Source organism: Macrosteles quadrilineatus, unplaced genomic scaffold, assembly GCF_028750875.1.
Source record: "Macrosteles quadrilineatus isolate MER2022 unplaced genomic scaffold, UCM_ALF_1.0 Scaffold_9__3_contigs__length_116548681, whole genome shotgun sequence".
Lineage (NCBI taxonomy): Eukaryota > Metazoa > Arthropoda > Insecta > Hemiptera > Cicadellidae > Macrosteles > Macrosteles quadrilineatus.
The window spans coordinates 96,257,313-96,272,869 of NW_026542602.1; the positions used below are offsets into that span (position 1 = coordinate 96,257,313).

Sequence of the window (15,557 nt, forward strand, 5' to 3'; positions counted from 1 at the left end):
GTGATTTTCCACTTTTTTGCAGTAAAGTGCCAATCAGCACGGCGTAATTAAAGTTCGCATTTCTCGCTTGTATTATCAATAGTCAAACAAAAATGGAATTACCATAGTTTGGTATCAAACTTCCAAGAGAATGCCATTTTTGTCCATCACTTTTATACATGGTGTTAAAAATAAGAAAATCATTTACGTGGTGATTGCTTGGAACGGTTTGAGGATATTTATTTATATTTGGCACAAAGAATACAGCCAATAAGATGAACATGTTGTCAGAATTCCAACGCTGTAGCTCAAACCGTTAAGAAGTTATGAATGTTTTTGAAATTCACATACAGACAGACGCTAAACGGAACGAGATATGACAGTATGTCTATATGAACGTTTATTTCTTGTTTTGACACAAGGAATCACTACGGAAATTATGTCCGCGATTTTTTAAATCACCCTGTATAACTCGGAAAATAATCTTTACTCCACGTTATTCATGTATAAAAGTACACTACACATACCTAAAATCTACGGAATCTCTCAGCTATTCGAAACAGTCTCGATATTCTCAAATAAAGAATTTGAATTTGAATTTGATACACAAAGACAAAATTAACGAACAACCCGTTTACTGTACTCGTGTGTTATTTATCTTCTTCTAGCAACTTACATTTTCCTATATCATTCCACTTTCACCCCTCCCCGACAAATTTCACCAAAACATGTCACGGGGACGGCGCACTCAGTTCCCACCGCGCTGATGGTGGAATGTCGCTTGTGAATGAACCAGTCGCAGGTCATTGACCTCCAGGGGCAAAGGTCACCGAGTCTTCATTCATAACTGTGACTCAGACGAGACCAGCAAATGCTGTTTGCTATTTGTCGTCGGAGTCTCAGAAATTATGATCAGGATACGTTCAACATCGTCTGGATACAAACTAGAAACATTGTAATCAAATTTGGTCCGAACTTCCTGTGGTGTTTGGTATGCTGCAATGAATTTGATCCGAGCCGAGCTCACAATGCGTAATCCATAAACCAGTGTCAGAAGGATAGTGCGCCATGACTTGTTTATAAACAATCAAGTTTACATATACACTTATAGTGTACTAGCAGAGTACCCGTCCTTCGTACGGGGTCGGCATATAAGTATAAAACGCTTATTGCAGTTATACTCGAGCTTTGCATTTGCATTTTCAATGGGGGAGGACACAGTTTGATAAAATTTCCTTATTTAAATTTACGGTATACCATAGTATTACACATCTACCATAGTCATAATGTTCTACCACTTCAACTAAACAATAGAGAAATATAAATTATTAAAAGTTTGCAAAATATCACAAATTATTCACGAAATTAAAAACATAAACATAACTGTAAAAAATCCTACTTTGACAGTTCTCATTGCGTATCACAGTTTTTGTTGCTGCTAGAGCTGTAGTTGTGATAAATGCAAAACAAATAATAGTGCTGCACCCTGTTGGTAAATCTTAACCGACAAAATATAAAGCCAAGTTCGCTAGACTTTAAAAGTTGTCAAAATCTTCGCACGTTAGATGTCATGAAATTTGTGGAGGAGTTTATAATGGATATGAAGCGATTAAAACTAGTTGAGTGTGACTTGTAATAGGAAGGCAATGACTCCGGTTTGTATAGGAAAGGGATGTCGTTAACTGACCGAGACAATCGACGGTAAAGTGCGACACACGCGGGTGTGAGGGAAATTACCGTGATAATCATACAGGCGACGTACAGCAACCGACTGCAAGTCAACATCTACTGAGGAAACGTGGTGCGTGACTACCGTCGACACTACCCCAGCATAAAACCATCCTGCCTGGTAGAGAGAGGCCAAGTAAACGGACAACGTATAGCACTCGACTGCAAGTCAACATCTGCTGAGGAAACGTGGTGCGTGACTACCGTCGACACTGCACCAGCATAATCTCATCCTGCCTGGCAAAGAGAGACCAAGAAAACGGACAACGTATAGCACTCGACTGCAAGTCAACATCTACTGAGGAAACGTGGTGCGTGACTACCGTCGACACTACCCCAGCATAAAACCATCCTGCTTGGTAGAGAGAGGCCCCAAGTAAACGGACAACGTATAGCACTCGACTGCAAGTCAACATCTACTGAGGAAACGTGGTGCGTGACTACCGTTGACACTACCCCAGCATAAAACCATCCTGCTTGGTAGAGAGAGGCCCCAAGTAAACGGACAACGTATAGCACTCGACTGCAAGTCAACATCTGCTGAGGAAACGTGGTGCGTGACTACCGTCGACACTGCACCAGCATAATCTCATCCTGCCTGGCAGAGAGAGGCCAAGAAAACGGACAACGTACAGCAACCGACTGCAAGTCAACATCTGCTGAGGAAACGTGGTGCGTGACTACCGCCGACACTGCACCAGCATAATCTCATCCTGCCTGGCAGAGAGAGACCAAGAAAACGGACAACGTACAGCAACCGACTGCAAGTCAACATCTGCTGAGGAAACGTGGTGCGTGACTACCGTCGACACTGCACCAGCATAATCTCATCCTGCCTGGCAGAGAGAGGCCAAGTAAACGGACAACGTACAGCACCCGACTTCAAGTCAACATCTACTGAGGAAACATGGTGAGTGACTACCGTTGACACTACACCAGCATAATCTCATCCTGCCTGGCAGAGAGAGGCCAAGTAAACGGATAACGTACAGCAACCGACTTCAAGTCAACATCTACTGAGGAAACGTGGTGCATGACTACCGTCGACACTACCCCAGCATAAAACCATCCTGCTTGGTAGAGAGAGGCCCCAAGTAAACGGACAACGTATAGCACTCGACTGCAAGTCAACATCTGCTGAGGAAACGTGGTGCGTGACTACCGTCGACACTGCACCAGCATAATCTCATCCTGCCTGGCAGAGAGAGGCCAAGAAAACGGACAACGTACAGCAACCGACTGCAAGTCAACATCTGCTGAGGAAACGTGGTGCGTGACTACCGCCGACACTGCACCAGCATAATCTCATCCTGCCTGGCAGAGAGAGACCAAGAAAACGGACAACGTACAGCAACCGACTGCAAGTCAACATCTGCTGAGGAAACGTGGTGCGTGACTACCGTCGACACTGCACCAGCATAATCTCATCCTGCCTGGCAGAGAGAGGCCAAGTAAACGGATAACGTACAGCACCCGACTTCAAGTCAACATCTACTGAGGAAACATGGTGAGTGACTACCGTTGACACTACACCAGCATAATCTCATCCTGCCTGGCAGAGAGAGGCCAAGTAAACGGATAACGTACAGCAACCGACTTCAAGTCAACATCTACTGAGGAAACGTGGTGCGTGACTACCGTTGACACTACACCAGCATAATCTCATCCTGCCTGGCAGAGAGAGGCCAAGTAAACGGATAACGTACAGCAACCGACTTCAAGTCAACATCTACTGAGGAAACGTGGTGCGTGACTACCGTTGACACTACACCAGCATAATCTCATCCTGCCTGGCAGAGAGAGGCCAAGTAAACGGACAACGTACAGCAACCGACTGCAAGTCAACATCTGCTGAGGAAACATGGTGAGTGACTTCCGTCGACACTACACCAGCATAATCTCATCCTGCCTGGCAGAGAGAGGCCAAGTAAACGGATAACGTACAGCAACCGACTTCAAGTCAACATCTACTGAGGAAACGTGGTGCGTGACTACCGTTGACACTACACCAGCATAATCTCATCCTGCCTGGCAGAGAGAGGCCAAGTAAACGGACAACGTACAGCACCCGACTTCAAGTCAACATCTACTGAGGAAACGTGGTGCGTGACTACCGTTGACACTACACCAGCATAATCTCATCCTGCCTGGCAGAGAGAGGCCAAGTAAACGGATAACGTACAGCAACCGACTTCAAGTCAACATCTACTGAGGAAACGTGGTGCGTGACTACCGTTGACACTACACCAGCATAATCTCATCCTGCCTGGCAGAGAGAGGCCAAGTAAACGGACAACGTACAGCAACCGACTGCAAGTCAACATCTGCTGAGGAAACATGGTGAGTGACTTCCGTCGACACTACACCAGCATAATCTCATCCTGCCTGGCAGAGAGAGGCCAAGTAAACGGATAACGTACAGCAACCGACTTCAAGTCAACATCTACTGAGGAAACGTGGTGCTTGACTACCGTTGACACTACACCAGCATAATCTCATCCTGCCTGGCAGAGAGAGGCCAAGTAAACGGACAACGTACAGCACCCGACTGCAAGTCAACATCTACTGAGGAAACATGGTGAGTGACTACCTTCGATACTACACCAGCATAATCTCATCCTGCCTGGCAGAGAGAGGCCAAGTAAACGGATAACGTACAGCAACCGACTGCAAGTCAACATCTGCTGAGGAAACATGGTGAGTGACTACCGTCGACACTACACCAGCATAATCTCATCCTGCCTGGCAGAGAGAGGCCAAGTAAACGGATAACGTACAGCAACCGACTGCAAGTCAACATCTGCTGAGGAAACATGGTGAGTGACTTCCGTCGACACTACACCAGCATAATCTCATCCTGCCTGGCAGAGAGAGGCCAAGTCAGCGGCTACACTTGTCCGATTCGGTCCGGTCCGGTTCGGTTCGGCCCGGCCCGAATTAGTGAAAAGTGGCTACATTTGTACGAATCGTTTCGGTCCGGTCGGAAGAGGTAGCTACACTTGTACGATATTTGGGAGGACACAAGTACGAGCAAGAAGCACAAGTACAGAAATACAGGGCCGATTAACCCAATAGGCACGGTAGGGCGAAAAAAAATAAAAATAAAAATAAATGTTGGTTGTATTTGCATGCAATCACGGTAAACTTCCTATAATTCGTCGCGGCCGTGTAGACATTGTAATCGTCTCGCGATATTGCAGCTAAATTCTGACTATTTTCCGCGGTCGTGTAGACATAATTATCGTCTTCCATGATCGAGGCAATATGAACATAATTGCCTAAATTCTTAGGCCTATGTCCTACAAATAACTATTTTCCCTAATTTAATTCATCACTTTCATAGCCGAGCGCTCACGGAACCCCCCGATCCTCATCCGAATTTCGGGAGTAGGTGGCTACACTTGTCCGATTCAGTCCGGTCCGCCCCGAATGCGTCTGCCAGCAGCGGCTACACTTACCCGATTCGGTCCGGTTCGGTCCGGTCCTCCAAAATGCGGAACAATGCTTCCCATGTTTTTAAATGGAGGCGGCTACACTTACTCGATTCGGTCCGGTACGGTCCGGTTCGGCGCGGAACAATCGTCCAGGGAGCATTCATCCGCATTTTGGCGGAAGCATTCGGGGCGGACCGGACCGAATCCGATAAGTGTAGCCACCTACTCCCGAATTTCGGATGAGGATCGGGTGGTTCCGTGAGCACTCGGCTACGAAAGTGATGAATTCAATTAGGAAAAATAGTTATTTGTAGGGTATAGGCCTCAGAATTTAGGCAATTATGTTCATATATTGCCTCGATCATGGAAGAAGATAATTATGTCTACACGACCGCTGAAAATAGTCTGAATTTGGTCGCAATATTCGGAGACGATTACAATGTCTACACGGCCGCGAGGGATTATAGGAAGTTTACCGAGATTGCATGCAAGTACAACCACAATTTTTTTTAATTTTTCATTTTTTGGCACCCCTCAAAAAAGCTAATTGCCTCGCACCCTAGACACGTGCCTACCGTGCCTATTCGGTTAATCTATCCTGACTAAACACGTTCTGTAATGCTGTACTTGTGCCCCGTGCTCGTGTGCGTCTTCCAAAATATCATACAAGTGTAGCTACCTCTTCCGGCTGGACCGAAACGATTCGTACAAGTGTAGCCACCCCTCACAAATTCGGGCCGGACCGAACCGAACCGGACCGGACCGAATCGGGCAAGTGTAGCCGCTGCTAAATGCGGATAAATGCTGCCTGGACGATTGTTCCGCGCCGAACCGGACCGTACCGGTCCGAATCGGGTAAGTGTAGCCGCCTCCATTTAAAAACATGGGAAGCATTGTTCCGCAGTTTGGAGGACCGGACCGAATCGGGCAAGTGTAGCCGCTGCTTTCTTAAATTTTCTACTCGTGTCCTGACTGCAAGTCAACATCTGCTGAGGAAACATGGTGAGTGACTTCCGTCGACACTGCACCAGCATAATCTCATCCTGCCTGGCAGAGAGAGGCCAAGTAAACGCACAACGTACAGCAACCGACTGCAAGTCGGGGATTTACTGAGGGAAAATTGCGAGTACCGTCGATGTGATCGTTGGTCGACACTGAACCGACACCAGCATCTTCTCATCCTTTTTCGGGAGAGAGAGGCCAAGTTATCTGACAACGTCTAACATCCTACTGCAAATCAACATCTAATGAGGGAACGTTATCTAGTTAAAATGACTGCACCATTCTTGAATTCTTGTAAAAAAATCACCAGCTGACATGCTTTATCCAACAGTGTACTAAGCACCGCTCTGGTCTTTGTCGCAATCTAGAACTGTAACCAACAGCAACCCGCCTGAGTGGCACGAGCCGAGCCGAGGTGAATGCCGGACATTCCGCGCCATTTACGGTGGCCGACTCTACCGTAGCGGCCGTGCACTTGATCTGTTATGGGGACATTCGAACATATCTTCATCTTCCAAGTAGCCTATATAGCAATGTGTCTGGTTGAACACTATTAATTATTTTTTACAATCAGAGATTGTTCACAAAATTACCATAGCGAATGAACAAGTGTTGACAACATTGGCCGTGAAATTGTGCTCGTTTTGTGATTCTAAAAATCTTCTGGAAGAAGCTTCTACTTTTTGATAAACTGCAGCTCTTTATCTCACACAATATACTTAGTCGTGCTTAATTCAAATCCTTAATTCAAAGAAATTCCAATCCTAAAACGAAAACTAGTACGACACTCCTTTATTCAGCGCAGAAACTCATTCTTCAGTTACTGACGTCAATATCCGGCACGAGAGGACCATAAATTTGTAAGGTTGGTAGAAGAACGTGTTGCCATCTCCGAGACGACACCATGACCGGAGACCAGACGTCCAGATGGACAACGCTGACCCGGATGGTCCGGTCTGACATTCTTGGAACTCAAATGTCAGCGACCTTCACACATCCTTCATCTGGTGCAGCGTGCAACATACCGTCTCTTGGCATCTATACTGATCCATGACAAATATAATACTGTACAACAATATAGATTTTAACCCGCTGTAATGTAGGTCCAAAAAGGGCATCAGAGCAATACACAGTGTAGGTATATATAGTCAATGTTAATAGTTATATTCCACGTGGGGTGCTTTGTGTTTACCCATGTTCATTCAACACTCTTTCCCACCCATCATTGGAAAATACATTGATCATGTAAATACTCGTTTACTCTTAACTTAGAAATTTTACGTTCGTCGGGATATTTCTTCTTTGAGTTTGGAGTATGAAAATATTTGTCCAGACGCTCATTGCAGGCATTTGAGTGTCTTTGGAAGCTTCAGTTTCTTTAATTCTCTCATATACAGTACCAGTACATAATGCAGTGCATTGTTTTGCTTTGGAGTAGTGTTTTAAGTAAATACATTACAGACTTCCCTGCCATGTAATTTTTTTTACTAAAAAGTATATATATATGTATTCAATGCTCAAATTAAGAGTGCAAGGGAGGTATTTTTTAGCCTTGTGACTAGATTTTGCAATTGACTCAACGACCACTCACATATTTGTTTCTAAAACTCACTCCTGTGCCATTTTCATTTTCTTCCATCTGCCTTCTTCTGGTAGGTACTTCACACCTACAAAGGTCGGACCTTTCTGCATTTCTTCACTCCCGGCACTACCCTTACCTTCTTTTTCTTCTGCCTGCCAATCCTCCCCATTGATGCGGGTGGCTGAGGCCGCTGGCAGAGCCGAGGCCGACGACCTTGAAGCGAAGGTCACGGAGCTGGGAACGGCGCAGGAATGCGAGTGGAGAGTAGCGCAGAGACTGGACGTGGCCGTTCACCTCATGCGCACTCTGCACACGGCGCTATGCGCACTCTGCTGAAAACGTAAACCTAGATTCCAGTTCAAATTAAGTGTGTCCAGTTTACTTTGTTCTTTTTGTTTTGAAAAACCGTCAAACCCAAAAATAAAATTCCCTCCAGCTGCGGCGCTCTAGATGCTACGGGTTTGATCTCCCAGACGAGATATCCTCCTTGATTAGATTCGCACCTGAGTGTAATTAGTCAGGACCTTTTAAAATCCAAATGACCAAGGACCACATGGGTCCAGTTTCGAATCATCAAAAAATGAATTTTCTCAGGTTCGAAATAGCACCAGATGTACCCACTCAGCTTTACAGGACGTTAGGATTAGGATTATATTAGAGTCGCAACGTAACAGGTATAATTCAAGAGTAAGTTGTCTGTAAACAGGAAATACAAAATAAAGATACTGTTCTGTTTGCTAAATCTTCATTTTGATAGGTGGACCGGCGGACCTATTCAACTTTGGCTGGGGTCCCCGACGTTATGTGGAACTGCCAATTGACGTATGCCGGAATAAGAACCTGGACTTCAGGATCAAGGTTCCGAGCACTCCCCGCGGGCGTCCACGTCATAGATCCATTAGTAATGGAAGGAATCGAGTAAAGTTATATCAGTAATACTGTATTTCAAAAGTAAAATATTGTAAAAGGTTACATTTTTGAATACACGGCGGTGCGGTAGACTGTTTGCACAATCAGAAAGGCAGCAAATTAATGATGTCAATCAGCAGATGCTGATGAAAAGCGCCGACGTCCGTTTTGGCGATGGAATGTTGCCTGTGCTCCGTTACATTATAGACAACAGGCTTAAGATTCGTTGAGTTATTTTACACATATTTGTCTCTTTTTATTAATATTAATCTTTGGCAAATTTGTTTTTACTAAATTGTCGTTTTTGTATATCTTATAACAACTTGTAAACTAATTTTACTAGACCAAAAGAAACCTTTATTTCATTGAACACCGAGAAAACTCAGCTTGCGAATAGATTTTTTTCTTTTCCCCTTAGTTTTAAACAAAATCACGTACCAAAAATTAATGAGTTGGCTTTCTAAATAGTTTGGCGTCGAATATTAAATTTACTAATTGAAACATTTAAAGAGGTTTTCGTGGCCACAAATTGCCATGGGAAACGCAAACCACTTGACCAATAGAAAATCGAAATCACACTTATTTATAAACATGTTGAAAACAGTGTCTGTTTGAAGGGAAAACCAGAGTTCTTAAATGTAGAATGACAATGATTGAATCAGTATAAGTGAATAAACTTTTTCTTGCAAAAGAATCTTTAAGCATAGGATTTAGTGTTTGGTAAAAATTGTCTAAAAAATCAAGACACTTCTAGTAAAATATGTTCCAGGCAGGTACAAATATGTTTATGTAGACAGATTTACTTGCTTACAGATCGTATTCGATGGAAAAGAAATTCAATTTATTTTAGGTCAGAACATTCTCTCTTTACTCTCTCTCTATCTCTATCTCTTTTTATTCCGACGTTGCACAAATTATAAGATTACTGCGAATATGCACGATATGCAAACAAACTATTTTCGTACACACATTAGTGATTCATGGACTAACAATAAAGATGTACACCTGCAGAGTTCAGTTATCGGATATACATTAATACATGTGTTATCTGCATTGCAATAACAAACAAAATAACACAAGCATTTGTTGATATCCTGAAACATTCATATAGAGAAATACACCGATATAATATTGGTTGGAAATTTAAAATAGATTAAACCCTTGTGTGTACAATATTTTGAAAATGATTCATGACTGAAAGTTTTCTGCAAGAAAAAATCTTAAATGTATTGCGACTTTACAAACTTTATAGCCTATTCACTTAAGATAATCACTATGTGCACTGAAATAACTTACAAAGGAAAAAAACTGTTTCAATATCTACTTGAATTTGCATACCAAAACAAAAAACTGCCTTCTAGAGCGCAAATTTGGACTCGTGAAAAGTATTAACACGTAATCAGCATATAAATGAGAGAAAAAAAAAGATAACTACACCTCTTTTCTATCGGGCTGAGACAAAAAAGATACAGTAATCGAGAAGACAACAACACGATTTGAGTGATTTTACTATTGTCTTTCAAAGTGTGTAGATAGTCAAAAACAACTAACTTATTCAGGTTCGAAGTGGAGTAACTTTCTGGAAGCTACGACTCGAACGCTGAAAATTAGGAATGTTTATACAGTATCCATTATCTGTACGATCCATCTCGAATGTTCAATGAAGTGATAGCCTATTGGGTACTGGAGTTCAGACTCCGAGTAACGGGTAGCGCACCAGACGGAATTGTGCGTATTTGGTATGTTGCTATAAGGTCGAGGAAGGCCGTCGCAGTCTCACTACTGTAGTCCTGCTACATTCCCCTACACCTCGCTGTACGTTTAGATGGCCACAGCCACACATTGGGTACTGTAGATCAGACTCCGAGTAACGGGTAGCGCACCAGACTGAATTGTGCGTATTTGGTATGTTGCTATGAAGTCGAGGAAGGCCGTCGCTGTCTCACTATTGTAAAACAGTCTAATAGACCATGCTACTTACTATTACTGTAGTCCAACAATGCGGAATTTTCTGCATTACCTCTACTCCTCGCTTCTCGTTCAAGTTGCATTTATGGCACTCTTATATAGTGTGTGTCTGTAGTCTTCCAACACTTAGCAGACTTTTCCCCTCGACTCTTCGCTTCACAGTTACATTGCCTTAGATAAAGTTTAAAATAGTAAAGGATTTGTTATAAGTGCTTGTAGTTTTGGTGTTCAAATGTAGTAAAGTACCAACTGTAATAATACACGCACGAAAAAGTAACCAAGTCTCTTAGAGGCTTATCTATTGAGCGCTCACTACAATTTCCGTAAACAAAATTACCCTAGAAGTTCAATTTGGCTAATCTTCGATCACGTGGACGTAAAGGTATGCTGCATTTTAAATGGACGCATTTTTGTGGAAATTATCGGCGACTGGACCTGGACTGGCCGACGACGTGCTGACCAGTTCCAAGAATCCGCTGGAATGTGGCGAGACCACTCGATCCTGCCCGAACATTGCCGATCATGTACGACGTTTGCCGAACTGTTACGGGAACTTACGAGGCTTCTGTCACACCAAGTCGGAGTTCAATACGATAAGTTTTCATTTTAAACATTTCATACACAATATGGTAGAGTAGACTCCCTCTTATCCAGACACCTTTTAACCGGACTACGCTCGGCGGAAATGACATCTCTTTAACCGGACAATTTTTATCAGCACATCGGTTTAACCGGACTAGACCGGCAGGAAGTGGGCGGTACTGTTCTCGTGGGAAAGATTATAGACCATTGATCACGTTCCTAAATACAATGTTCTCTTAAATTTAATTCAAATACTGTACCGTATACAGTATGCATTTAAACGGTCCGTTTTAACGAGTTTTAGGGGACGTCGGTTTAACCAGAAAACCCGTCATCTGGACTGGACTAGGTCCTCGGTTCCGAGGAGTCCGGTTAAGAGGGAGTCTACTGTAGGTGTAATGTTATAAACCAAATTGGACTATTTTAATGAAACAATTATATAGGCTAATTACATGAATGTAAACCTCTTTTACAACGACAAACCTTGAGCATTTTAACTAGGGTGTAAAATACAAGTTATTCCAGTATTTTTTTTAAAATAATGGAAAAATGTTCTAGCACCAATAGTAAGCTAAAAATAATATGCAGTTGAGTAATAAAAAGGTACATTACCTGTAACAGTTTTTTAAACTAGCCTTTTTAATTCATTTTTAAGAATCGAAAATATGTACAGTACAACCACGTTGTTTCCTACTTACTTTACACCACTAGAGTATCAAAGTAACGGATCGATGGTATTTAAGGATTAAGAGAAAATAAGTAAAAGTTTAATGCTTAAAACGCCAACTTATCAGCTAGTAACGACCAATTTGATTGTTGATCAGCCGACTTCCGCAGAAAATTCACAGACTCTTTCCTCATTACAATTTTCATGCATCTTCTACTTGTGTAATAACGACTATCTTTACGTGATCTTTGCGTAACTACTTTTACTATACAATGGACAAATTATAAAAAAAGGTAGGCTATTTAAATGTTGTGATATTTGACCATTTTTGTTATGTTCCTCATACCAGATATTGAAAGTGTAACACAATTTTACTACCCGTGATAGAACCAACGAGAAGACAAAGATTTTTCGCGCCACATCAATTAAGCCTACTCTTCCTGAGCAGATCATATTGAAGGTCGAAGCCAACGATGCGCGGACAGTAGAGGTGGTTTTAGTATTTTTTTGACAGCGGATATTCTGATGAATGAAATTACACGTGAATGAACCGGCCCTCGCCGTGACCCGAGGTTCCCAAGTTCTCCGCTGCAACACCCCAGCGCTAGTGTCGCTGTCAGTGCCACCCGTCCCCGTCCTCTCTGTCTTTCAACAAGTTGTTTGCATTTCTTGCACTTTTTAATTTTCTTTGTCTGCGGTTTGTCTGGATATCTATTATTCTTAAAGTAAGTTCCCCTGAGTAAATATATTTGAATAGATTTGATGACATGGTGTATGGTATTTACACTGCACTTATGCACAAATGAATAAATTCGCTAAAACAGATAAAAGTAAAAAATGTCTCCCCTTCACACGGCTGTATCCAAAGTGCCAGACCTTCGAGTCCAGCTCCTCGAACTCAGCCACCACACTCACACTGTCACTGAAAGTGAAAAAATAATCCTGCTATGGTGGCGGCAAACATCAATGGGTGCTACCCAAAATAGTATTTTTATATTGGATGGGGATTGGAATCACGAAATGACGAATGTGAATAGTTCGAATAAACAGAGAGAGTTTTAAATGTTAGTTTTTAGCAAACCTAATAGTATAGCCTGTGGCAGTGGCATAAGAATTAAGAGAGCTTTAAATTTAACAAAGAAAATGAACTGTCTGCTTTAAAAAAATATGTGAGCTTACAGAATTTTTACAATACTATCATCCTAGTATATTTTAATGTATTTAAAACATGATATACAGTAATACTGTACTACTCTTATAATTGCTGTAATAATGTTTTGAGCCTGATGTACGCACTTGAACAGCTAAAAAAAGTGACATACTGATCACCACTGCAGTAATTATAATAAGTACATTTCACCATGTCAAATAATGAATACCCCTGCCGCAGCAATCCTGCAGACTAAGCAAATTACAATTTGATCGGATTTTTACTCAAATATTTTCATAAACAAGACTTTATTCCCCATTCAAATAACATTAGATTTAACGAGTAGTATACTTGGGTTTGCTGCTACGGGGAAGAAAAGTGTTTTCGACTAAATAATGGTAATAGTATAGGATCAAATGAGTAAATTTGTCTTATTTGAATACAGCGTTTATAGCCTCCGGAGACACCAAAATGAAAAAGTAAATTGGTACTGGGTCTAGGTCTTACCGCGTGCCACCTATGGTAATGCTAATAGTTCTGCTGCTCTCCTATAGATAAATTCGCTAATATTAAACAAAAACTGTCCAACCAATAAACCAAACCTGAATAAAAGGTATGCCTGGAGGCGCCGGGTATCGATCCCGGTACCTCTCGCATGCTAAGCGAGCGCTCTACCATCTGAGCTACGCCCCCTTATTGCGCCACCAGCTTACAACCAACAATAGAGCATTTCCTCCATTCCACTTTTTGTTTACTGCATACCAACAAGCTGTAGTATATCCAATGTATATGAATTCTTTTCAAGCAAACCTATTCTATACTATCGTCGAACAAGTCCCTACGCGTTACACTCGTGGGCCGTGGCTGGGGTGGCGACTAGACGTTCGCGATATGACTGCGACTGGCGCCAGCTACAGCTGTAAATTAACGTCAGACAACACACACGCCGCCGCAACAATATGACTGTCTGACGTGCGATAGTGACGTCAGCAACACAGCAAACCTGCGTCACCGTCACCTCCGTCGCCGATAAATAAACTTGTATTGATACGAGGTTGTATTCGTTGAGAAAGTTTGCATGGGTGTTGGGGACTTCGCGACAACTGGGAAAATGCCTGGTAGAAAATCTAATGGTGAAGACCAAAACACATCAAGAATCATCATTCGTTTTATGCACTGTGTTACACGATCTATACAAAAGGAGGGAATAGTACAGATGTTCAAACGATTCATAAAAGTGAAAGAAACATGGAGGACTGCGTTTGATTGGGAACAAACAGAGGAAGACTATTTTCTAAAATCAACTCCCATATGTTTACATCAGACTGCTGGTGTGGCAAGTCCGGGAGTTTGAAGAGACAGTCATCTTTTTGAAAGTGGACACAAATAATATAAAATTAAATGCTATATTGCCAATGGTACGGTAGTAATTATTTTTCTCTTTTTTAGCAGTAGGCTTATTAAAATAAAGTATTAAACATACTTTAATTATTACTTCACAAAATGGATATAGAATAACTAAAATAACATAATAAATTCAGGTCCTACGAGAGGTTTCCTTACGAGAAAATATTTGGATTCGTTCACGAAAAATTATTTTTATGGAGTAATGAGATTAAATATAGATTTAATGTCATTGTACCTGGGAACTATGACAATTAACGCTACAAATAGTGTCGTTGCAGAAAAACACACAGAACCGCAAAAACGTTCGTGACTAGACCGGCAAAATCTCAAAAGACTAAATTGCTTATCATTAGGAGAATTAATTATGTAATAATTACAGAGCGAAACTCAGTGTTCGTGCGTTCGCGATGTAGACCCTGGGAACTGGGTAGTAAAGCATTCTTTACAGCACAGGAGACCCCAAGAGAAAACAAAAAACGGCGCAAAATGCATATATTACTTGTATTTTACAAATGTGTTAATTTTAGCGGCCAAAAAGATAACTTAACCGCTGGGCTTGCCAAGCGAACGCGACGCGCACAGTAGAAGAAGCCGTGCGAACAACGGCATTCCGCCGACATTTTAACAAGTCTGCGCCGGTTTATTTGGGTCAGCGAGAGAGGAATGGCCGCATACCAGCGCCACCTCCGCCGCGGCCACCCAGCGAAGCCCACCAGCACGATAAATGTCGTACAGCACGATAATGTGTACCGTGGTATCACCATAGACTAAACAACACAAGGGGAGTGCGTTTTATCTATGGTATCACCCAGCGAAGCCCACCAGCACGATAAATGTCGTACAGCACGATAATGTGTACCGTGGTATCACCATAGACTAAACAACACAAGGGGAGTATGTTTTATCTATGGTATCACCTAGCGAAGCCCACCAGCACGATAAATGTCGTACAGCACGATAATGTGTACCGTGGTATCACCATAGACTAACCAACACAGGGGGAGTGTGTTTTATCTATGGTATCACCCAGCGAAGCCCACCAGCACGATAAATGTCGTACAGCACGATAATGTGTACCGTGGTATCACCATAGACTAAACAACACAAGGGGAGTGCGTTTTATCTATGGTATCACCCAGCGAAGCCCAC

At 42.4% G+C, this 15,557-nt stretch overlaps 1 protein-coding gene and 1 non-coding gene across 2 annotated transcripts in view; both read right to left on the bottom strand.

The window, feature by feature from the left end:
* Positions 1-15,557, bottom strand: part of LOC129003227 (zinc transporter ZIP11-like) — a 76,511-nt gene that overhangs the window by 24,897 nt on the left and 36,057 nt on the right. The window lies entirely within an intron of this gene.
* On the bottom strand, positions 13,622-13,694 carry Trnaa-agc (transfer RNA alanine (anticodon AGC)). Its single transcript has one exon. It is a non-coding gene; the product is annotated as a tRNA-Ala (tRNA).